The sequence below is a fragment of the Narcine bancroftii genome, chromosome 8, assembly GCF_036971445.1.
Source record: "Narcine bancroftii isolate sNarBan1 chromosome 8, sNarBan1.hap1, whole genome shotgun sequence".
Lineage (NCBI taxonomy): Eukaryota > Metazoa > Chordata > Chondrichthyes > Torpediniformes > Narcinidae > Narcine > Narcine bancroftii.
The window spans coordinates 40,665,336-40,692,351 of NC_091476.1; the positions used below are offsets into that span (position 1 = coordinate 40,665,336).

A 27,016-nucleotide genomic window follows, 5' to 3' on the forward strand; every position below is an offset into this window, starting at 1 on the left:
TTCCATCCACTGGTGTATGAATAAATGTTTTTTTTAAAAAATAGAGGATCATAAAATTGTGACAGGAAAGGATGAACAGAAATAACTTCGTCCACTGAGAGGGGAGTCCGTAAAGGGAGTAGAGTTAAATTCATTGTGGGAGGATTAAGTCATTGAAACAAAATATGCTCAAAATTGGTGGTGTCCAGTTATTCTTAACTGGTATCATGGTTATGTAGCAAATATTTTGGGTACTGTGAACAGTGATAACTTACATTGTTCGTTGGGAATATTGAGTGACAGCTGAATGCTCGCCAAAACACAAAAAGCATTTTCTCTCTCTTCTTCAAAACAGGAAGCTTCTACCTGCCTCTGGGGCAGGTTTTACATCTCATCTGAGAGATCCTTGGCATTGTGTATTCTTTCTGAGCTCTACGGATCCATCATAGAAGGGACCTCATTCAATGTCCAACCCCAGACCTGCAAGAGGCACTTTCTGAGCTTTGTTATGACCAGACGGAGAGAGGAAAAAGATTTCAAGATGTGCTTGGGGACCATGAGGACTTCTCTGTATACTCCTGGAAACCTCTCTGGCCCAGGATCACCCAAAGTCGAGAAGGATAATTTGGAATGGGATAAAGAAAGTGGAATTCATGCATTTGGCGCATATAGATATCTGTCCCAGTTGTTTGCATCTGGAATGGATAGCACTGTGATAGCACATGTGATGAATAGTGTCTGCAATTTGCAATTTAAAGAGGAGCATTCAGGCTCCTCGAAAATGACCAGAGACTTGAGTTTAAACCTGAAGTTTCCAGGGATGGGAGGAGGCTTAAACTCAGAACTCACTGACGTGGAGGTGAGAAAGGGATTCCTCAAAATGTTTGCTACACACATTCGGACAGATAGATACTGTAGACAGAATAGGCTTAGAAAGATATAGAGTAATTGCAGGCAAATAAGACAAACCCAGAATCCTATCTACAAGTTGGGCTGAAGGGCCTGTTCCATGCTGTCTGTCTCTAATGATTCTATTCTCTAACATTGTCGAGAAAATGTCATAAAGATTTAACGTGAGTGCAAAAATAAATAAGCCCAGCTCCTCTCCTCAAGATCAGTGGATGGAAACCTTCAGCAAGTAAGTGTGTCATACTTTTCTAAATCCATCAACACTTCCTTTATATCCCAATTCCAAGAACAATCCAGCCCATTCAACCCACAGGGAGTGCTCCGTGAGCTTCCTGTGGGCTGGCTGATAATGTGGAAATCCCTGATTCCGTGCTTTTGTAAGTGTTGAAAGGTTTGGTGTGTCTAGTTACTGCTTTTTCTTTGAGTCCTGCAGAGAATGTTGGCTCTCACACTCAGAGCAGAGGCTGGATGTTGGGATGCATGAACTTCGGCCAAGTTATGACAAATAAGCAGGACAGGAAGACTAAACCTCGTGTACAATATACAAACGAGCTGAAGAAAATTGGCAGCTTACGCGGCATCCATAGGAAATAAAGGGCCCTTCACCTGGAACTCTTGACAAATGGAACATACCTGACACATTGGTTACCCTTTACTTCCTATGGATCCAGCATGGTCTGTTGAGTTTCTGCAGCACATTTGTGTTCTGCACCTGTCCCCAGCATCTACAGATTTTCTTCTTTGACAGACTGAGCCCCTTGTCACCTTTATGAATTAGTCGAAGCTGCATTATGAAATGTTCATACAGCATCTGTGTTTGGATTGATCTATTTTGAGAATGTGCTACTTGAGAGAATTGGTTTGCTTGTGATTATTCTGGAGGAACCAGTCACAGGTTGGAACTGAGATCACAAGTTGGGGTTCTAAATATGGAACAACAGCTCATCTTTCATCTGGGGACCTTCCAACTGGAAGGCATTAACATTAACTTTTTCCGTTAGACCCCCCCCCCCACCCCTTCTTATTTTTTCCCTTTCCTGCAGCTCTGTCACACTCTCTTCCCTTTTCCCTCTGTCTCCTTTCACAGAGCCAAAATCAATTCTCACCTGTCCTCTTATCATATCCAATTAAACACCTTTTGTTGGTCTGGACTCCACCTGCTGTAAGTCTTCAGTCTTTATCCTGACACCTTCCTGTTGTTTGCTTAGTCTTGAAGAAGGGCTCAGGCCCAAAATGTCAGTAGTAGATCTTTAACTCCTATGAACACTGCAAGACCAGTTGAGTTGCTCCAGCATTTTTGTGTTTTTACCACAATCACAGCGACTGCAGACTTTAGTTTTTCACTTCGAAACATGTTCATTCAATGGCAACCTTTAAATCTGAATCAGTCTTTGCTCAGTGGTGGTTAGAAGGTTGTGGGATCAAGGCCCACCTCAGAGACCTAAGCATGTTGCCCAAAGCTGACACCCCAGGGCAGATACTCTTACAGCTCAGCTCAAAAAGTCCTGCACTATCTAAACAGCTGTCTGGGAGATGAGCCCACGATAAAGATTATGGTTACTAATGAAAACTGTTTAACTGTTCATAAGATGGAGAAGATGAGCATTAATTTCAGAGACTCTTTAAGCAAGGGATGGAGTTTATGATCCTCTCACCATTAAGTGACTGGAAACTGTGTTGAAAGCGATTAATTCAATGGTTATAGATACAGTATGTTTCCAATTATCCAAAATGCTTGGGACCGGACCAATCTCAGTTAAAGTGGATTTTTTGGATATTCAGGCATTTTCTCTAAGCAGACTAGTAGATTCAACAGAATACTTCTATGAGGTGTCACTGATCCCCGACACCTCCCCACCACTGTCGTCAATCCTGCCTGGGAGCCCGAGGTCCCCACTCCTGCCCGGGAGCCCAAGGTCTCACCTCACCTGTTAATGGTAAGAGATTGCACAGGGATTGTCCTCCAGCAGAATTTCAACGACCCCGCTGAAAGGGTATTTGACAGAGGGAGCGGCTCAGGCAAGTGGGAAGAAAGCTCGGCCCCCGCTGGTGGAGGAGAGAGTGCGGCTTGGCCGGGTGAGTGGGGAGAGAGCACTCTTTCCTCCAGCAATTTCAGTGCCTTCCCATATCCCAATAGAATATGGGTTGCCAAAAGGTCTGTAACCTTTCCATGGCACATTACGTTACAATAAGAGTTTGGCAAATGATCTGATCCTAAAATGATGGATTGCAGAGTGAAGAAGCTTGTAAACCCTCTGCTTCACAGGACTTGAGACCCGAGTTTAATCCCGGCCTCCAAAGCTGTGAGTTTGAATGTTTTCCCTATGATCTCATAGATTACTCCCCGATGCTCTGGCTTCTTCTGATAATCCAAAGGAAAAATTATGACCAGAATACATATGAACAGAAATAGGCTATTGAGTCTGCCATTTGATCATGAGCTGATCAATCTCTGGCTTAAATATATCCAATACCCTGGCCTCCACAAGTGGTTGTGGCAACAAATTCCACAGATTTACCACCATCTGGCTGAAGGAATTTCTCCACAGCTCTGTTTTCAGTGGATGCCTTTCAATCCTGAAATTGTGTCCTATTGTTCTAGACTCTCCCACCATGACAACCTTTCTACCTCTGCTCTGTCCACACCTTTCAACATCCAAAATGTTTCAATAAGATCCCCCCCCCCTTATTCTCCTAAATATCAATGAATACAGGCCAAAAGCTGTCAAATGCTCTTTATATTATTGGGATGATGCCTTTCCTTCCCAGAATTACCTCAATAAACTTCCTTTGAATCCTCTCCAAATTTAGCACATCCTTTTTTTAAACAAGGAGCCCAAACCTGCACACAATGCAGTGAGTTCTCACTCTTATTAAGCCTCAACATCACATCCCTGCTTTTATACAGTATTCTATTCCTCTTGAAATGAATGCCAGCATTGCATTTGCCTTCTTCACCACCATTTTAACCTGCAAAGTTTACCTTCAGGCTATTTTGCCCGAGGACTTCCGGGTCCCTTTGCATCTGGGTTTTTTCAATTCTCCATAAATAATCTGCTCCTTTATATTTTTTCTACCAAAGTGTATGACTGTACAACATTATATTCCATTTGCCTCTTCTCTGCCAATTCTCCTAATCTGTCTAAATCCTCCTGCAGCTTCCATGTTTCCGACACTACCTGTTCGTCCAACTTGTAAACTTGGCGACAAAGCTATTCATTCCATAATCCAAATCATTAATATACAACATGAAAAAAATCTGCAGGATGGCATGTCAACTGGCCATGTTAACCTCAAAATTCCAGAGTTAAAGGCCTTTGTGAAGTCAAAAGAAGGCCATGCACAATCTCCAATACATTGCCTCACTATAATTTGGGTGGAATCTCTAAATTCAGCCTAATTCCACCTCTTCCCAACCTGTGATCTATGGGCCTTAGGGCCTTTTAGGGTGGCACCTCTTCTTTCAAGGAGCTATTGTCATGCAAGTGAAAAATACTTCAAACAAGGAGACCTCAGTGGTGTAAGATATTTGTAAATTTGCTATTACAGTGCCAGTAAACCAGATTTGAATTCAGAGTAGTCTGTAAGGAGTCTGACCTGAGTGGATTTCCCCAGGTACTCCGGTTTCCTCCCACCCTCCAAATATATACAGGATTGATGGGTTAAGCTTCAAAATTCTTTAATGGTCATGTAAAAGTATCAAATATGTTCTTTCTTCTTTGGCTTGGCTTTGCGAACGAAGATTTATGGAGGCGTATGTCCACGTCTGCTGCAGGCTCGTTGGTGACTGACAATTCCGATGCAGGACAGGCAGACACGGTTGCAGTGGTTGCAAAGGAAAATTGGTTGGTTGGGGTTGGGTGTTGGGTTTTTCCTCCTTTGTCTTTCGTCAGTGAGGTGGGCTCTGCGGTCTTCTTCAAAGGAGGTTGCTGCCCGCCGAACTGTGAGGCGCCAAGATGCACGGTTGGAGGCGATATCAGCCCACTGGTGGTGGTTTACCTACCTCGGCTGCACCATTTCATCTGATGCAAGGATCAAACAGTCACCATTAGTGTTGCCCAGTGCCTTTTACTATGAGAGAGAAAGAGAAGTAAAACAGGGTCTTTTCAGAGTCACTGAGTGCCTGTGGGTTCATTTCCAGTGCTTCTGCAATCGGACAACATGGGTTTCAATGGCCGAAACCGGCTTTTGCAAATAAATTTTATAAATCCAGTCCCTTCAGTCATTAGTGCAAATAAATCATGTTGATATCATACATAAATATTAATATTATCTGGCCCTAGTTGATCTTAGAACTCACCCTGGCAACCATTCAGAATGTCGAACAGGTTCTTGCAAGATGTTCAGAAACCTTCCCCAAACCTTTGTAATCCAAAATAATTGCTGTGACAATATATAGGTGCAATCTTACTTTTTGATTCCTGTTGGACTGAAGCATGACCATTCATTGTCCAGCACGGTTTGACGTCCAACCAAGAAAAACATCAACAAGTTGTCGTTAGCTAGTGGGTGAGTGCTAAGATCTGCGTTGGTGGTCATGAGTAAAATATGATTAGTTTAAAATGAGTGCTTAAAGGTCAACAGTGGACTCAGCGAGCAGGTCAACCTCTTTCCATGATTAAAGCATAGAACATAGAAATGTACAGCATAGTACAGACCCTTTGGCCCACAGTGTTGTGCCAACATAACATTCTACTCTAACAACTGTCGAGAATTTCTCTACTGCATAAGCCTCCATTATTCTCAATTCCATGTACCTATCTAATAGTCTCTTGAAAGATCCTATTGTACCTGCCTCCATCACCATTGCAGGTAGCACATTTCATGCACCTATGACTCTGTGTGAAGAACCTACCTCTTACATCCCTCTAGTGCTTAGTCCAAAGCACTTTAAAACTATTCCCCTTGTGTTTGGCACTTCAACCCTGGGAAAAAGCCTCTTGCCATCCACATAATCAATGCTACCTTCATATTGTACATCTCTATCAGGCCTCCCAGTCACTGAGGAGAAAAAACAAAGTTTATTCAATCTATCCTTGTAGGGCATGCTCTCCAATTTAGGCAACATCCTTGTAAGTATCAACATATTTTCTGTAGTGAGGAGACCAGGTCTTATATGGCTGTAACATTCCCTCTTGAACTTGATCCCACAGTTAATGAAGGTTAACACACCATACACCTTCTTAACAACACTATCAATCTGTTCAGCAGTTTTGAGTGTCCTATGGACATGGACCCCAAGATCTCTCAGTTCTCCCATTAATATTATGTTCTGCCTTCAAATGTGACCTTCCAAAATGAACCACTTCTCACTTTTCTGAGTAAAACTCCATTTTGCACTTCTCAGCCCAGATCTGCATCCTATCAAGATTTCTTTGCAATCTCTGCCATCCTCCAGACTACGCACTACATGAGCCACTTCTGTGGGTGGAAAGGAAAAGGTTGAAAATCACTGTTTTAATTGTACCTTATTGACTTGGTTTCATAACTCTAAAGGAAATGGGCTAATGACAATTTTTCTCAAGCAAAATATTTCAGTAACAATTGGGTCTAGACAGTGATTGTTACTTACACACCACCTTAAGCCATCCCTTACTAATCACAGAGCACCTATGGCATAGGGTTTACTTAAAGTGGTATATGAATGGAAAGTGGTTGAGAACCACTGAGTTAGTAATTTTGTTCAATCTCAGATCCCTGAATTTCCACAAATTCTGAGGCAAATGTTCTTAATATACTTTTTGATTTACAACTTTCTCATAAAGGTTTAATATCTCTTATTTATAATAATTTGCGTGATTTAAGGATGGCCTTGTTAATTACAATTAAGAATGATCGGGAGCAGGATTTGAATCTTTGATTCTCGGATGAGCTTTGGGATTCTATTTGTAATATGATTAATATGGCCTCTTTTTGTGCATGATACTGTTTGTTGCAATTTAGAGTGGTCCATAGAGTACACATGTTAAGAGTTAAATTGTCTCATTTTTATTCTGATACAAATCTTCTATGTGACTAATGTAAAATGGCTGAAGCTTCTTTGCCCTGGTTTAGAAACATTTTGGAAAGGTATCTTTCAAACATTATCAGTGATTCTTAAGTTCAAGTTAGAACCATGCCCTGAAATTGCTCTTTTTGGGTCATTTCAAGCTGATGATGTTTTACTGACTCCAACTCAAAATCAAATTTTATTTTTAACTTCATTGACAGCCAGACATGCAATTTTGATTAAATGGAAAGTCAATACTCCCCCTACGCATACTCAATGGTTAAGCAATATCATGTCTTACTTAAACTTAGAAAAAAAATAGATAAACCATTAAAAAGTCAAATATTAACTTCCAAAAGATGTGGGGACCCATTTATGGACTATTATCATAACTTAAAGATTTCGGGTTGTTCTGAAGTTTTAGTGCTGATCTGTCCATCTCCAGGCTGTTGTCACTTGATTCCTACATGTCAGCTTTTAATCTTGCTTACTGGTAGGTATTTTGAAATGCAAGGGTTTTTTTTCTTGTCTTTTGAATTGTACATTACAATTGTTCAATTTAGCATAATGTAAACATCAATAAAAATATTTTAAATAGAAAGAAAAGACAGTCTGCTGATGTCACCTGAAGCAACTCTCTGCATGTTGCAGTCTGAAGAGAAATAACTGCAGATGAAGTGGCTGGATGGGCTTCCAACATTTTTCATATTCTGGGAAGATCCTTGTGGGTTAGAAGATGTCAATTCAGAGAAGGAGGAAGACGGAAACAGGAAATTGGAAGCCACTTTATCTGATGATCCATCACTGGGAAAATTGCTGGAATCCATCAGAAGGAAGCACTGACAGGAATTAATATAACAAATCATAATAATAAGAAGAGTTTAATGAAAGGAAACTTTGACAAATTCAGTAGGATGCTTTTAAAAATGTAGCAAGGAAGGTAGACAAAGAGGAAGTGATGAAAGTAATGTTATTGGTATTAGCAAATCCACTTGATGAGGTGTCATATGAAAGATTATTGATGCAGTCGAGTGTCCCTGGTACTGAGAGTCATATATTGGCAAGGATAGAGGTCAGTCTAACTCAGCTATTCTCAGCCTTTGTTTTGGCTCTGGCCCCCTTAGGACTCTGCTCAAAATTTATACCCTCCCCCCCCCAACCTTCTTGAGAACCAGTCAATTTTGGTTTCTTCCGTATGTCTTTCCTACTGGCGATATTAAAAAAAATTATGTGACTCGAAGTGAAAGAAAACAAGGCTTTCACTGAAATGTTCTGCAGTCCTCATTGAGAATGGTTGGTCTAACTCACCAAAAATGGAGAGTCAAGTGAGGCAATTTATAGTTGGCAAGTTAAATCTATCGGAGTACCACACAGATCAATGCTTCAATTATTTACAATCTATGTTGATAAAATGATGATGGGACTGTGTAAATTGTATGCAAATGGTACTGTCAGATCAAGATTGGTGGAATTCAGGCTGCAAGGTGAATGCAGGGAGTCTGCAAAGGGCTTTAGTTAGGCGAAGTGAGTGGGTGCAAAAACAAGGTCACTTTTTTTATTGATAGTGTAGCAGACATGAAAGCCTCTCCTGTTCATTTTCATCTTCCCTTCGGCAAGGAACTGTAGTTTTGTCTCAGAAGTATAGAATGAAGCAGGACAGAAGAGAGCCATTCAGCCTACTGTGCAAGCCCTTTGAAGGGTTGACTCAATTACTCTCATTATTTACCAATATCCTTGCGTGTTTTATTGAAGTGCTTATCCTATTACCTCTGAAAGTTCTCATTTAACTTGCTTTCACCATCTTTCGATATGATACTTTCAACTCAAAGTGAAAGGGAGAATGTGCTCCTCTGCTCTCTTGTTTCTTTGCCAATTGCTTTCAGTCTGTGTTTTCTGCTCCCCGACATGCTGCTACTGGAAGCAGTTTCTACTTATTTACTCAATCTAAGTCTAATTAATTGTTTTCTCAATCTTTGTATTAAAAATAAACCTGAATTAAACTTGTAAGATCAATCAATGAAGATATGAACGACCTAGGGCATAGTGCCTTAAAAGTTAGAGCTTTAGAAGAGAATAGCTTACACCTGCTGCTTGATTTCCTAGTGAAGAAGCATCTGTATACACAACTGTAATATGATCAATTTTTTTTATCAATAGTTGGAAATGCAAATGGTCCTCTGGTTATTCAGTCTTATCTGTTTACAAGTACTCCAGGCAAAAACCTGCCATGTACTGTATTTATAGAAGTTGCCTCTGGTATTAAGTACATCCAGCATAATGAATAAATGTTGCCTGATCTGTTTAGAGTGCAACTAAAGATGTCTTGCCTCTTTCTCTTCAGAGGCTGATGTGCTTATTGCAAGATAGCTTCACATCAATCTGCCCAAGCTGGTGTCAGCTCTGTAGAGGCTTTAAATAGCCTTTTAAAGGAGTTTGTGGTGGTTTATTTTAAAATCGTACAACTTCTGGGTCTGGGCCCAAGATGGCGGCATCTATGATTGGTAGCAGCCACAAGGTTGTCCAGACTCTGGGGGGAGCAGAGAACTGGTGGAGGGCACCAGAAAATGGGGAGACCACCACCCATTTGAAGCAGAGGCGATGACCCACGTGAGGGGCTCGGAGGCTGAAGAACACACAGGTGGCAGGCTGTTGGTGACCTGATATATAGGCTGCAGGCTGCTGGCGACTGCAGTTAAGGGACTCATACCAGTCTGCAGACTGCTGGAGACTGGCTGAATGGGTACCAGGTATTGGGACTGGGATACAAGAGGGTACTGGAAACTTTTGGATATGTCCCTGGGGCATATTGGGCTCTCAGAGGCAATTTCTGCTAATGGCAGATATTTGCCTGACTTACAGTAGACTAAAGGAAATTCTATGTAACATAACATAATATAACATAACATAACAATTACAGTACGGAAATAGGCCATTAGGCCCTTCTAGTCCGCACCGAACCAAACACCCCTTTCTAGTCCCACCTCCCTGCACAATGCCCATAACCCTCCATCTTCTTCTCATCCATATACCTGTCCAACCTTTTCTTAAATAATACAATTGACTCCGCCGCCACTATTTCTCCCGGAAGATCATTCCACACGGCTACCACTCTCTGAGTAAAGAAGTTCCCCCTCATGTTACCTCTAAACCTCTGCCCCTTAATTCTTAACTCATGTCCTCTTGTTTTAATCTTTCCTCCTCTTAACGGAAATAGTCTATCCACATCCACTCTGTCTATCCCTTTCATAATCTTAAATACTTCTATCAAATCCCCTCTCAACCTTCTACGCTCCAAAGAATAAAGACCTAATCTGTCCAATCTCTCCCTATACTCTAGATGCTTAAACCCAGGTAACATTCTGGTAAACCTTCTCTGCACTCTCTCCACTCTGTTTATATCCTTCCTATAATTAGGCGACCAGAACTGCACACAGAACTCCAAATTAGGCCGCACCAACGTCTTATATAATCTCAACATCACCTCCCAACTCCTATATTCCATGCAATGATTGATAAAGGCCAGCATACTAAAAGCCTTCTTCACCACCCTATTCACGTGAGTTTCTACCTTCAGGGAACGATGTACCGTCACTCCTAAATCTTTCTGCTCTTCTGTATTCCTCAATGCTCTCCCATTTACCACGTATGTCCTGTTCTGATTCTTCAAATGTCACATTTTCTGTTTTATTAGATGGCAATAAAATAATCTTTTATCTTGAATTATTTCTATGTTTCTGAGTTAAGAGGAGCTCTGTGGTTGGTAATTGACCAAGCAGAGAAGATGATTGAGAAGCTGAAGGGGCTGAATAGGTCAAGGAACGTTCATGGAGGGAATTGGTCAGTTAACGTTTCAGCTCACGACCCTTTACCAGGATACAAATCCTTGACGAAACATTTCTCTCGATAGAAGCTGCACTACACATTGAATCCTTCCAGCTTTTTCATTGTTCACTCTGGGGGGAGGGTGTGTGTGTGTGGGTTTGGGTGTGTGGGTGCATTTATGCCATAGTACAAAACAATGCTTTCTCATCTGATTGTATATGCACAGTCAGATTATAATAAACTTGAACCCGAATAGCTTTTCTCTCTCTTGATTATCACAAATGTCATCTGACTACACTTCCAAAATATACAAAGGTCGTTAACATCACTCTGAAGAAGAGAGCTCATTCACATGTCAATTTGAACATTGTCTCATTGTCCAATCGATGAAGCTTTAATTTTAAAAAATGGCTTCTCCTTCTCGATTTTCCCACAAGAATAAATATCCCCTTCACAATCACATTGTCTGGATAACTCAGGATCTTGTATTTTTCAATCAACTCACCTCACACTTTTCCAAACACTTCCAAACTCCTCTTCCTTAGCAAACAATCCGTCCATTCCATATTTGGATGAACTATTATTCTGCTTTCAATAACTTCACCTTTTACAGCATTCGGGGAGCACATTCTTCAGAAGCACCACAGTGATTGAGGACAGTGACTCCTAGAACCTTAATAAGGGCAACTGGGAATGGACAATGAGTGCTGATCTTGCAGTCTTGCCCACATCCCCAATAAAGTTAATAAAGATTGGAGACAATATGATTTCACTAGATTTGTGTAAATTTGCCTCAATGTGAATAGGTATTCTGCCAGAAAAAAAAACCCGCAGGCCTACTAACAGCCAGAATCCTGTTGGGTGACACAATATATACTCTGGTGTTGGGAACAGGATTTTATTTTCACTTTATTCATCCCTGCCTGGCAAAAGTTGCCTTTCCTCCCCATCACATTCACCAAGACTATTGTCATTGGACAAATCTGCTCAAAAATAAGATAGAATCAAAAGCATTCACACACAGCATTTTCACTTTCATGTCCATAAGTGATTTGCCTTTATCCTGTGTGGAGGTTCAACTTCAGTTCCTGGACACTCCAGATTAATCCTGGAGCACAGGTAAACGGCCTTCAATACAATTGGTGAGTGCTGGGAAAACCAAGGCTACAACTGCCCCTCTTACCAGAAGCACCTCCACCCAAGTGATACCATCAGTGCTGCTATGAATCTCTTGCCTATTTTCCTGCCATCCTTCCACATCCATCCCCCAAAGGGAAATTGATCCATTTAAATCTCTCCCCACTTCCCTCCTTCAACTTAGTAACACTGCAAGCTCTCAGTATACATGGAGTTTAATACAGAGAAACATGAGGTGTTACATGTTGAGGGTCTAATGTGGGTAGGACCTACACAGTGAATGGTAGGGTTCTGGAAGTGTGGTTGAGCAGAGGGATTTAAAAGTACAGATACATAGAACTGTGAAAATAGTGTCACAGGTAAATGGAGTGGTCAAAAAGGATTTGAGCACATTGGCCATCATCAGTGTCAAGTATAAATGTTGGGAGGTCACGTTGCAGTTGTATATGACATCAGTGAGACTCCATTTGGAATATTGCATTCACTTTTTGTCAATGAGCTGCAGGAGAGATTTTGTCAACCTGGAGTGGGTGCAGAGAAGATTTATGAGGGTGTTGCCAGGACTCAGGGGTCTGAGCTATAGGGAGGGAATGAGTAGGCTCAGGCTCAATTCCTTGGAGCTTAGGAGGATGAGGGGTAATCTCAAGGAGGTGTACAAAATCACAAGAAGAATAGAACAGGTGAAATGCAGAGATTTTCTTACTCTGAGTAAGGGTATCAGTAACCAGAGGACATAGGTTTAAGGTGAGGGGGGGAGAAATTTAAATGAAACTTGAAGGGTAACATTTTCTAACAGAGGGGGGTGGGTGTATGGAGGAAGTAGTTGAGGCAGGTACAATAGCAACATTTATGACAAAAGTGGATAGGTGCGTGTAAAGGATGGGTTTAGAGGGTTGTGGATAAAAAAGTGAGATGGGACTTGTGTGGGTGGGACATTTTGGTCAGTGTGGGCAAGAAGGGCCAAAGAGCCTATTTCTATGCCACATGGCTCTGTCTCCACGACAACACGCCATTTTTTATTCTTCAAAAAAACAATGTGGTTTTAAGAGCCAAGCAAAAATTATGTTAATTAAATTTTTCTTGAAACTTTAACAATTATAAGGAAGAGCTGAATAGGCTGGGAGTTTTCTCCATGGAGGACAGGATACAGATGAGATGAATAGGCATTGTCTATTTCCCAGGGCAGGGGCATCTAAAATTAGAGGAGAGGTTTAGGATGAAAATGGAGCTGTACTCCTCCCCCGACTTTTCTTCCCTTCTCCCTGTCCTTTTAATTCAGCTGCCTCCCTGCATTTTGCTCATACCTGAAAGTAGGGCTCAGGCCTGAAATGTCAGTTCTTTAGCTCCTATGAACGCTGCAAGACCTGTTGAGTTCCTCCCGCATTTCTGTATTTTTTTTTACTTTGAGCATTATAACTTGCAAGGGTGTAGAGTGGAGGGTGGGAAGAGTCTAACTTGCTCCTTATTTCAGCTAGCATGGTTGTAATTGGTCAAATAGCAATTTTTTTTTGTTTAGTTCATTAAATTTTTTAAAATGTAGATATACAGCATGGTAACAGGCTCTTCTTAACCATGACCCATGACACTTATTAATCGACAAAATCACGCCTGTTTTGAAGGGTGCGAGGAAATTTGAGCATCCGGAGGAAACCCACACAGTCATGGGGAGAACGTACAAAGCCCTTACAGACAGTGGCAGATTCAGACCTGGCTCGCTCATGCTGTAAAAGCATTTAGGGAACCACTATGCTAACTGTGTCACCCCAAACTTGCAAACTGTTTTCTTATCATCCAAAAAAGAAACATAAACAGCAAACACTGGGAACACTCAGCAGGGTATTCAGCATCTGTGGAAAGGAAAATAAAGTGAACACTACAAGTGTCCACTAGGGTGGACAGTCAGAATCTTGTCTGCAGGATTACAGTGCCACACATGAGACAATTTTAGATATACAGCACGGTAACAGGCCCTTCGAGCATACCTTTCAAAATATATGAGGTTTGTAGTTTAATTGGGATATTTGGGCGGCAAAGGTAGGAGGAAACCGGAGCACCCAGAGGAAACCATCATAGACACAGGGAGAACATACAAACTCATTACAGACAGCACCAGAAGCTAACCCGGGTAGATTCTAACAGGTGGAAGACACTTCACACAACTGTAATGACAGTCTCAGACTTGAATCATTACTTCTATTTCAATGCCTGGAGATGCTGCCTAACCTTGCTGAAAGTTTTCTTTGGAATTTTCTGTTTTTATGTTAAATTTCTCATGATTCTCTGAGATCTGGCCATTTCAAAGTGGGTTTGCCGTCTGTCCGAACTTTCTGATTGGAAGTATAGAGGACATTCGAACCCCAAGACATAGAGACAGTGTTCAGACTATGCCAGTCAACAGACAGCCAACATCTGCTCTATTTCTCTGTTGTTTTACGCTGGAAGAAAATTCATCTCACCCTTGCCCAGAGGAAATCATTATTTGAAAAAAAAAACACTTCGGCAGTAATTGGACTCCTGCACACAAGGAGACAGCCATCCAGATGTGCCCTGGAGCAATGAATTTTCCAGTTTACCAATCCTCAAAAAATTGAAAAAATATACCGGTAATTCAATAGTGTTGTGTTAAGGGAGTCTATAAATATTTGTAAATTGCATTTTATACAATGAAGAAATCAGTACCAAATGAAACGCTTTGACCAATTTACAAGCATAAAGCAGGAGCCAGTCAGGGTCTGGGAAAATACTGTTTCCCAATTGCAAGCTTGGGATATTCCGCAAGAGGGTAGGATGTGGAATTTTTTCCGACATTGTCAAAGATAAAAGAGATGAACACTCAGTGGTATAAAGAGTGGGGGATTTCAGTGAAGGGAGGGGAAAAAACAGGAGGGAAGAGGATCAAGTGGAACATGAATATTAACTTGAAATAGTCATTTTAAATTGTGTATAACCTATTCTGCACAGAGTGCAGAAGTCATGGTGATCCCCTGGAGCATAGGAGGCTGAGTAGAGACCTGATAGAAGTGTATAAAATCATGAGACGTTGGTAGGATGGACAACCAGAATCTTGTCCGCAGGGTTAAAGTGCCACACATGAGGCAATTTTAGATAAACAGCATGGTAACAGGCTAGAAGGCAATGTGTCGCCCAAATATCCCAATTAAACTACAAACCCTGTATGTTTTGGAAGGTGGGAGGAAACCAGAATGCCCAGAGGAAACCATCACAGACACAGGGAGAACATACAAACTCATTACAGACAGCACCAGAATCTAACCCGGGTAGATACCACTGTAATAGCGTTGTGCTAATTGCTACGCTAACCTTGTCGCCCAAAATGTGTTTAAGGTGAGAGGGAGGAAGTTTAAGGGAGATGTGAGGGCAAATGTTTACACAGAGAGGGATGGTGCTTGGAAATTAGATGAAATTTCTTCCAGCATGAAATAACAGAGGAATGGATCAGATGTTGGCTGCCTGTTCACTGACATGGTCTGAGCACAAATCTCTGTCCATTGCTTTCCATCAGAAAGTTCATTCATCTTTTGCTGTATTGACAGTGAACCCAATTCATAAAAACCAGGTCTTGGAGAATCATGAATCAGATACAATAATAGACATATGAATGTGAAGGGAATAGAGGGATATATGTCAGTTCTGAGGTTTAGTTTGTTTAGTCAATGTCAAAGTTCAGATTTATTATCAAAGTACATGCATGACATCATATAAACCCTGATATTCTTTTTCCTGCAGGTCAAAAGGCCTGTTCCTGTACTATCCTCTTCTATTTTCTATGTTCTGAGCTTTGTAAAACACCAAACCAGACAGAAATGATGCCTGGTGTTCAGTTCTGGATGCCACACTTTCAAAAATATGTACTAGGTTTTGAGAGTGTGTGGGAGAGATTTACACAGGAATAGGGACTGCAGTTGCGTGGATATGCTGGAGACGCAGGGACTGGTTGAGAGCAGATCAGAGAACCGTATTCTTGAAGGGTCCAGAGCAATGTTCTTGCAGACGGATGTCCCTCAAACCAGAGAATAGAGTTAATTGGCAAAAGAAGCAGAGGTGACTGAAATGAAATATCCTTTTTACATACAGAGAGTGATTACAGTGTGGAATACAGAGGCAAGGCAAGGAGTAGAAGCTGATTGAATTGTTGCTTGAAACAATCCTTACTTCCACTGTAGTCCAGAAATCTGCCCTTCTTGGCCTTGGGAATGTTCAGTGACTGCATCTTCACTGCTCGTCAAGATAGATAATTTCAATGATTAACAATCCTTGAGAGAAAACAAATCCTTCTTCATTCCATGTGACACTGCAATCAGAAACTATAACACACATTCCCTCTAGCTACCCATAACTTATTTTACTGTAAAGCAAGGACCACATCACTCTGGCATTACTTTCTACTTCAATGATAGGTAAAGATATATAACCAACATTTTGGGCCTGAGCCCGTCTAACTAACACACAAAATAATTGGACGTGGATAGGAGGACAGGAGAGGAAACGTGAGAATTGATCGGGGAAGGGGTTTGCTCTGTGAATGAGAGTTGCAGGAAAGGAGGCAGGGGAATCAGGGAAAAGAGAGAGAAACAGAGCTAGAGAAAGGAGATGGGCATGTGAAGAGACCAGGTGGGGGTTGTGGGCTAATGGAAATCAGAGACGTCAACATTATGAGATGATTTAGGGAATTATATAGTGTTCCATAAACTCAAATGATGGTGAATTACGCATGAAAGACCGAAATTTCTATGAAATTTTGCCCAATTTAGATAATTTCAATATGGCGCTTCTTGAAATAAAAACAGAAAAATGTGGAACGACTCAGCAGGACAGTGAGAATATAAACATAATTGAAGCTTCCACCCTGTGACCTTTCACCGGAACAGAGTGAAAAGTTGGAGTTAAGATATCTCGCAAGTTGTGGTTAAAAACAAGGTGGGAAACAAGGTGTAGGGAGAACCAAAGGGTGTCTGGAGGCTGGGAGGGATGCAATGACACAGTGGGTGATAGTGCCAGTTATGATAGGGCTGTGAAGCTGGTAATAAGCAAATGATGCTTGTAGAGATGGTGGAAATAGGAGGAAAGAAACATAATTCAGCGAAGCAGAAGAGCATAGAGAAAATTGGTCTGAACGCTGCAGATGCGAGAATTATCTGAAGTTATTGAATTCAGTATTCACTTCTGATCAGTGTGTTGTTGAGGAAGATGGGGTGCTGTGACCCTCACCATGGGTTTTGTTGGTTTATAAAAAAAACCAGGTGCATGTTGATTGAATGGAGGTGACGGAAAACCAGTCAGCTAATTGGCATTCGTTTTTCCCCATGGAATGGAGAATCTATTGTGAGCGTGGAATTCAAAGGTGAGATGTGTGTTCACCCAGCAGGAGTATTTTGAGCACAGGATGGTGGATAAAGGAGGAGGGAAAAGGGCACCTGTTGCATGTCAGGAGGTTGCATTAAATTATGCCAATGTGAAGGGGATTGAGTCAAGGTCAATCCAAAGGGCCCTAAGAATGCCAGAGATGATCATTGGGGTCTCCCTTCCCACCCATCGACGTGATCTATCGGGATCGTTGTCGGAAGAGGGCTCACAAAATTGTGAGGACCCTATCAGCCTGCACACAGCAGCATCCAGCTATTCCCATCAGGAAAGAGATACAGGAGTACAAGGGCCAGAACCACTAGGCTGAGAAACAGCTTCTTCCCACAGGCAATGAAACTGCTGAATGACTGAATGAACTGCTTATACAAACCTGACAAGACTATAAATAATATTTATTTAACAATAGTTATCTAGCCATTTATTTATGTATGTGTGTGCGCATGTGCGTCTATATGTGCGTGCGTTTATACATTTATATATAGACACAGACATAAACACATATAAAGGTGTGTGTGTATATATTTATACATATATATATATATATATATAGATAGATATACACACACACTATATACAGTATATCTATCTATATATTAATGTATACACACATATATACATGTATATTTATATACACAGGTATATGTATGCATGTGTGTGTGCATGAGAGAGAGAGAGAGGTAAAGGCAAAGTTTCCTTTATTGTCATGTAATACTACATTTAGAATGTAACATACACAAAATTCTTTAACTTTTCTCTACCATCAGGCAGACAGAAAATTGTCACTTCACTGAAATCTACAGCACCTAGTGTTCCTAGCCGGTCTTCCCTCCAAGTACTGATATGCATATACAGTTTACATACAGTACATATATACACATACACACACACACACACACACTGCATATGTATCAATTGTCTCTATGTATGTTTTTCTTCTTTGGCTTGGCTTCGCGGATGAAGATTTATGGAGGGGGTAAATGTCCACGTCAGCTGTAGGCTCGTTGGTGGCTGACAAGTCCGATGCGGGACAGGCAGACACGGTTGCAGCGGTTGCAGGGGAAAATTGGTTGGTTGGGGTTGGGTGTTGGGTTTTTCCTCCTTATGTCTGTTATGTCTGTATGTTTGCATTTTTCTTTTTGCACCACGTAACGGAAAACACTTTCGTCGGGTTGTACAATCGGATGATAATAAACTTGAGCTTGAACTTGAAGGTGGAGACAAAAGAGTGAAAAGGATGTGTTTGGTGGAGGTTTTGGAATCGTGATACTTTTGTAATATTGGGAGTATCCCGACCATTCAGATGCAGCGAACTAAAGCACTGGGATTGTGATAACAACTTAGTGTGCAGCCTGTATTTATTTTGGGGTGACATTTATTGAAGGATAAAGGTGGTCTTGTACACTTGTTAACCGTATTCCTCCTCTTCCTCCAAACAATAGTGTATTTTTGGTCTGCATCTGAAAGAATTTTAAAATCCCGTTTGAAAGACAGCCCTTCCAGAAGTATTGCATTCTTACATTACCGTGTCTGGACATCTGTGTTCAATGCTTTGCTTGAGCCATAATATGTATTGAAGCTTGCTTCATACACAGTCATAGAGTAACATAATATTAAGATCAGGCCCTTCAGCACATTACATCCATGCTAACCACCATCCTATCTATATTACTCCCTTTTACCTGCCCAACTATATCGTGTTCCTGCACAGAGACATGAAGCAAAGCTTAGAGCTGATTAAGGATGAGGCAATGTCATAGAATCACTTTTGTGAACCATTACCAGCACAGAAAGAGGCCATTCATCTAAATGTGTGCAGGTTCTGACCCTAGGCCAATAATACAAAGACTGTTGGTCTAGTTCCGCTGTGACAGTCGAGAATTTGAATTAAAGTAATTAATACTGCATAAATAGTCAGTGACATAAAACTTAAATGCTGCATTATTTTCCTCCTGGGAAGAATATCTTCTATTGTCCTCAGTCTGCCTGTGACTAAGAGTAGTCCCTCACCAACACTATTGGCTCTTAAACATCAAACATAGAACATTCCAGCACAGTACAGGCCCTTCAGCCCATGATGATGTGCCAACCGATATAAACCTACTCAACAATCTAAACTTTCCCTTCTTCACACCCATAACCCCCCCCCCCCTATTTTTCTTGCATCCAGATGCCATTCTTAGAGGCTTTTGAATGTCCCTATTGTACCAGCCTCCTCCACCAACCCGGCAATGCATTCCAGGCACCCACCACTCTCTGTTAAAAAAAGCCTACCTCAGACATCTCCCCTAAACTTTTGCCCCTCACCATAAGCAAATGTCCTCTGGTATCGACTATTCCTGCTCTGAGAAAAGGAAGTTGCTGGCTATCTGCCCTATCCAAGCCCCTCATAATCATATACACCTCTATTAAGTCACCTCTCATCCTGAAATACCCTCTTAACTGGGAACATTTGCCACTCTACCTCCAAAGGGGAAATTTTGGATAGATCTTGGTAACCAAACCCTCATCCCCAGAGACTTTTAACGCAAAAGAAGTGAAATTATCAGAGGTTGTGGCTGAGTAGCATGAAGCCACTGTGCAAACACAGAGTCAAAAGCTTAAAGTATTTAATTGATTGGAAAAAGATGTAAATTCACTGATACCTCGAGCAATATGCGAGTTTCATGTACTTTCTGGATAACAATATTTATTCTGAAACGATTCCAGAAGTTGAAACAAGGCAATGTTTTGGAAATGACATCATCTTTTACCAGCTACATGAACACGGAGAGAGTTCAATGGAAAAATAAAATGATTGTAAGCCACAAGCAATGTTAAAATTCATTACAAGGGAGCCACAGAGGACTTGTATACCAATTTGTCAAAACGGAGCAACAGGAATTCAGTAAACTAATTTTCTGTGAGTCACCTCAGTTCAAGTAAAATGCATTCCATTCATGGCATGCTGTGATTTGGATGTTATCTGTGAAAGGCAGCAGAGAGCGATGGCAGTTCAAAAATCTGGAGCCCTTTTCCAATCTCTGAGCACTACATTAGAATTAGTGAACAGCTGTTTTGGAACCCCTCTTTGATATCTGGAGACAAGCTGCCAAGCTTGCACTGAGAAGTTAATGCCATGATTCTCTGTCCGACCCAGGGTACCAGTGGGGATATCAAGTGCAGATGACACCTTGCCCTGTACAATTCTGTCTTAGCTGAATATGATACCCTCACACCCCTGCCAAGGGAAGGCTTCCAGAGATAAATATTTACTCTTGGCTTCAGAAAACAGCTTGATATTAAAGGCAGTATCTATTTCCAATTTTAATCTAAATTGATAACATTCTGAATTCTTCAGAACTTATTCCATCACTGATTGAGAATCCTTTGTACCTGTGCAATAGTCATCTCTCAATTGCCATCACCTACAACACAGAAACGGGCCCTGTAACCAAATGAGTAACACTGATCTTCAACCACCCATGCAGTCATCCTACATTTCACCCATTAACAAACCCAATATCAGACCTGTCAAATGTGTTTACTTATTCATTTTTCAGCATCTGGTGCTTACATGTATGGCCAGCATCTATTTCCCTTGTCCTGATTATTGATGAGAAGCTGTTAGCAAGCCAAATTCACCTCATTGGTTTGTTTGGCCCTTTCAGAGGACACTATTTGAATGCAGTTTACACTCGTCTCCTTACTGTGGTCTCATGTATTGTTTAGTTGTTATTATTGCACTACTTGCTACATGAATTGACTTGTCTGGACACAAAATGAAGCCCTGACTTCAGTTCACATGACCATAAGCAATTAATTAATTATTTCAGTTAGGAATTACCTCCACGGGGTGGATCTGGTGATACGTTTGGGGCAGGTAAGGTTAGGATGGTAGATTTCCCTCATCAAACAAGTAGAATATTCATGACAACTTTTGTAGACATCTATTGAGACCTGCTGATACTTTTCCAAATTTGAGATTATTATCTAAATTTAGATCCCATGATAGGATTTGAACTTGATTCTCTATTCATGTCTCTGGGTGTCGATAAAACTAATTTTCAATCTATTCACAGTACCATGGAAAGTGAAGATGCCAATCTATAAATTTCTCATCTATTACCACCTCCATTTTAATCATCATGTCTCTTAACCACTTTCTTCCTTATAAAAAACAATGAGCAAAAGAAGGAAACACATTTCTAGATTGCCCTGAGAAACTCAATAAAGGGTCCCAACCCAAAGCATTCACTTGTTTACTTCTCTCCATAGATGCTGCCTGACCTGTTGCTTCTCATTGTTTGCTTGAGATTCAAGCATCAACACTTCTTGTGCTTTGCAAATTATAGAAACTGGAGATGGTGAGAGCTGCATTAAAACCATGGAGGTACTTGAAACAGCAAATTTTTTGCCTTTATAGCAGGATATTCTGAATCAGAATCAGGTTTATTGTCATGAACATGTCACAAAATGTGTTGTTTTGTGGCAGCAGTATTGTGCAGTATGTGTATAAAATTGCTATAAATTACAGTCTGTAAATTCAAGATTTAAAAAAAATAATTGGTGCAAATACAAAGTTTTGTGTCTATAGGTTTGTTGTCTATTCAGAAATCTGATGGCAAAGGGGAATAAGTTGTCTTTGTAACATTGGATATGCATTTTCATGCTCCTGTATCTCCTTTCTGATGGTAGCAGTGAGAAAAGGGCATGGCCTGTGTGCTCAGGGTACTTGATGGTAGAGACTGCCTTCTTGAGTTAACGCTTTAATGGAGTGAAGACTTATCCCCAAGATGGCCAAGTTTAAGTATCACCTGTCATTCTTGCAAATGTTTGCCACAGCATCTATGATCTAGATTACACCATCCCTTGGGTAACCACAATTTGCCGGAATAACTCAATGGGTCGAGCAGCATCAGTGGGAGAAAACGCATGGTTGACATTTTAGGCCAGAATTCACGGACTTGATGAAGAGTTTTGGCTCGAAATGTCAACCATGTGTTTCCTCCTGCTGAGTTCTTCCGGCAAAGTGTGTTCAGCTTCAGATTCCAGCATCTGCAGTTCTCCTGCATGTCGCCTTGCACTGATCTCTATCGATTTTTACTTACAGGGTAGGCTGACACAAACTTGGTCATATTCCAAAATATTATGAAAGCTCTGGTGTTCCAACCAATGAATCCTCTTCCAATTCACTTCCTGTATCAATCAACTCACTTTCATAAAAATTAACAGGCATTCATGATGGAGACCCATTTGACATCTTGAATGCATGGTAAATTTTGAATGAATTGACATTTTAATAAAGCTATTATTCTATATGAAAATAAAACTCAATTTTAAAAAAAAAATGAATTTTATGATGGGATTGCAAACCTTCCAGAATTCATTCTTTCATTTTGACCTTTCCTGACCTTCTACCCACTATACAAGACAAACAATCTCACCTGTGACTGTAAGGATGTCTTCCTATTAGGACCATTAAACTTTCAGCATCAAGCTTCCCATTAAAGATAAAGTATTATGTTGTGACAATGCATTTATATTTACTCACACTGGAAAAAATATCGTGAAGGAATTAGGATATCTAGTTAATCTGAGTTATAGCTTTGCATTACACTAATACATTGCTTTCTGATGATGAAATTGAGTCAGTAATTGTGAATGCATATCACAGTAATTTATCAAGCAGGTAGGAGAAAATTTAATCACGCTGATTTAATGTTTATATCAGGTTTTTAATTTTTTTTTAAAAATTACAACATGGTAGAAGACAATTCCGGCCATTTAAACCCGTGCCGCCCAATTACACCCAAATTAAACTACAACCTTGTACGTTTAAGAGCGTGGAAAGAAACTGGATTCAAACCCGGGTCGCTGGTGCTGTAATAGCATTGCGGTAACCGCTACGCCAATGGTGCCGCCCAATATATTTTTTTGGTGCACATTGCTATGTAATGTTTTACATTGGTTCAGATCAACAAGGCTATTTCATTGAGTGACTGCCAGCCTCTGATAGGTTTTAAAAGTTACCAGGTTGATTCTGGAAATGAGGGGGCTAGCTTATGGGACAAAATGTATCGGAGTTTCAAAGGATGAGGGAAAATCTGAAAGAAGCATAAAATTATGAAAGAATTTGATAAGATAGAGCAGGAAGGCTGTTTTCACTGGCAGGTGATACTCGAATCAGGGGACATAGCCTCAAGATTCAGGGGAGATGAGGAACTGCTTCTCTCAGAGAGCTGTGGAATTCTCTGCCTAGTGAAGCAGTATGGCCTACCTTATTAAACATATTTAACACACTGGTAGATGATTGAATAACAGGGGAATTAAGGGTGATGGGGAATGGGTGGGCAAGTGGGGCTAAGCTCATGGCCCGATCAGCTATGAATTACTGAATGGACCATATGGTCGACTCCTGCTCCTATTTCCTATGTTCTTAAAATTAAATAATATGTTGTTTCTTTCATACCCTCTTGCAGTTGTCAAACTGTGCATTATTTACATCAGGATACACTCAGTGAACAAAAGAAACCACAAACCTGTGGCAAAGATCAATAATTTCCTGTTGCATCCAATCCGCTTTATTGATTGCTATCTCTCTCAGTGCTGTAGTTTGGAAGTGTACATCTGTCCCCCCCCCCCCCCCATAAATCCATGGTCAGTACATACAAGAACAGGAACAGTCTTCTTTCTTCTTTTTTCTTTTTATTTGGCTTGGCTTCGCGGACAAAAATTTATGGAGGGGTATGTCCACGTCTACTGCAGGCTCGTTGGTGACTGACAAGTCCGATGCGGGACAGGCAGGCACGGTTGCAGCGGTGGCAAGGGAAAATTGGTTGGTTGGGGTTGGGTTTTTTCTCCTTTGTCTTTTGTCAGTGAGGTGGGCTCTGAGGTCTTCTTCAAAGGAGGTTGCTGCCCGCCGAACTGTGAGGTGCCAAGATGCACAGTTGGAGGCGATATCAGCCCACTGGCGGTGGTCAATGTGGAAGGCACCAAGAGATTTCTTTAAGCAGTTCTTGTACCTCTTCTTTGGTGCACCTCTGTCTCAGTGGCCAGTGGAGAGCTCGCCATATAACATGATCTTTGGAAGGCTATGGTCCTCCATTCTGGAGATGTTACCCACCCAGCGCAGTTGGGTCTTCAGCAGCGTGGATTCGATGCTTGCGGACTCAGGCAGCTCGAGTACTTCGATGTTGATGATGAAGTCACTCCAATGAATGTTGAGGATGGAGCGGAGGCAGCGCTGATGGAAGCGTTCTAGGAGCCGTAGGTGATGCCGGTAGAGGACCCAAGCAAAGCTCGAGGATGCAAACTGCCTCACGGACACGTCTCCTGAAACCCTCTGGGATCAGGTGAAAACAGCCTTACTGCAACCCACTGAAGAGGTACTGGGCTTCTCCTCCAGGAAAAACAAGGACTGGTTTGACGAAAACAACCAGGAAATCCAGGAGCTGCTGGCAAAGAAGTAATCTGCCCACCAGGCTCACCTTGCAAAGCCTTCCTAGCCAGAGAAAAAACGGGCTTTCCGTCTCGCATGCAGCCATCTTCAGCGCAAACTCCGGGAGATCCAAAATGAGTGGTGGACTAGCCTCGCCAAACGAACCCAGGAACAGTCTTACTCCCTAGGCATCTGCCTTGAAATCTCGGTTTGATATAAACCATACAGACGGACAGAGAAATTATGTAAGACAAGGTAGCTTCACCAACAGTTATCAGTGCTGGGAATAAAGAAAATGAAGAACACAAAACCCACAAATGAATAGCATGAATTTGAGATCAACAGCCGCTTCTAAATCTCCTCTTGGAAATTACATATCTTTTAGAACAGATGATTGAGTCAGAGATCAAATTGGTTCTCCTTTACGTGAATTGCACATTAGAAGGTATGAACTGGATAAATTCATCCAAAACTTCAAGGAGAACTTGGTCAAAGTGCCAGATATGTTACCTGTTATGGCATATTATGGTAATTTATTTAAGACTATGTCTATTGATGTGTCTTTGTGGTTGTAGCAAGGAATAATTCCGGTGCACCTGAATATTGTATATAACAAGAGACTCTCATACTCAGGAGTTGGCCACTCAGCTCAACGAACTCCATGCTGCACCATTGAGTGACCTAACCAATCAGCCCTGCTTCCTCCAAGCCTAATCTTGCCCATTTCCTTTCCCCAAGGGACTGTTAATTTTTGTCTTAGATACATTCCCTTTTTGAAAGGCATTACTGATTCCACTTTCATCAGCACATCCCAGGTCACCCACACCCACTGTTTATTTTTGTCTGAAGATGGCAAAGAGGATGGGAGGAAGGTTTTGGATTTCTGTTTTCACAGTGGCTCAATAGCCAGAAGCCACTCCCAAAGTAGGATGACCAACAGCAAATTTACACAGAAACTAAACACAGACATGAGGCAAACAATGAAAAGCTGGAGGGACTCAGTGAATCAGGCAGCATCCATGAGTAGAGATGGTACATTAATATTTTGGGTTGGGACCCTGTTTGAAAACCATTTCTACCAACGGATGCTCCCTGACCTGTTGAGTTTCTCCAGCTTCTCTTTGTGTTGTCAAGATTCCAGCGTTGGAAGTTTTTTTTATGTTTCACTAAAGACAATAGGGAATTTTCCATAAGACTTTGGAGTACAATTAGGCCACTCAACTCATCAACTCTTCTCCACCATTCAAATTATGGCTGAAGTATTTTTTCCTCTCAACCCCATTCTCCTGCCTTCTCTGCATAATCTTTGATCCCCTTACGAATCAAGAACTTATCAACCTCTGGTTTAAATCTACCCAATGACCTGGCTTCCACAGCCGCCTGTGGCAACAAATTCCACAGATTTACCACCCTCTGGCTGAAGAAACTTCTCATCACTGTTCTAAAGGGATATCCCTTTATTCTGCGGCTGTGCCCTCTGTTCCAAGTATCTCCCATGACTGGAAACCTCTTCACCACATCAACTCTATCCAGCCCTTTCAAAATTTGGCAGGTTTCAATGAAAATCCCCCACCCCCACCACACCACCCTTCTAAATTCAGCGAGTACAAGCCCAGAACTGTCAGTATTCCTCATATGTTAACCTTCTCATCCATGGGGTCTTTCTAGGGAACCTCCTGTAGACCCTCCCTCTCCAATACCAACACATCCTTCCTTAGATATTTGGCCCTAAACTGCTCACAATATATTTGCCTTTACATTCTAATCCTATGAAAATTAATGCAAACATTGCATTTGCCTTCTTTACTACAGACTCAACATGCCAGTTACTCTTTAGGGAATCCTGGACTGGCATTTGCAAGACCTTTTGGGTCTCCACTTTCTGATTTCTCTCCCCATTTGAAAAATAGTCTATTTCTTTATTCTTTCTACCAAAGTGCATGACCATACAATTCCTCACACTCCACCCCAACTGCCATTTCTCTGCCATTTCTCTGCCTATTCTCCCAATCAGAAACCCCCTATTTCCTCAACACTACCCACCCCTCCACCTATCTTCATATCATCTGCAAACCTGGTCACAAAGGCATCAAAATCCATCACCTAAATCATTTACATACAGTATGAAAAATAGCAGAACCAACACCGACCCCTGTGGAAAAGCACTAGACATCATTAGCCAGCCAGTAAAAGCCACCTTTATTCCCACTGTTTGCCTTACCCCAGTCAGATTATCTTCCATCCATGCAAGCACCTTTCCCAAAATAACATAGGTTAGCAGGTTCATGCTCAGCACCTCGTCAAGGCCTTCTGAAAATCCAAGTAAACAACATCCACTGACACTCCTTTATCTGTTCTGCTTGTGGCTTACTCAAAGA

At 41.3% G+C, this 27,016-nt stretch overlaps 1 protein-coding gene across 12 annotated transcripts in view; it reads right to left on the minus strand.

Moving 5' to 3' along the window:
• The window catches only part of aff2 (AF4/FMR2 family, member 2), a 587,176-nt gene that overhangs the window by 303,801 nt on the left and 256,359 nt on the right, over window positions 1–27,016 (minus strand). The window lies entirely within an intron of this gene.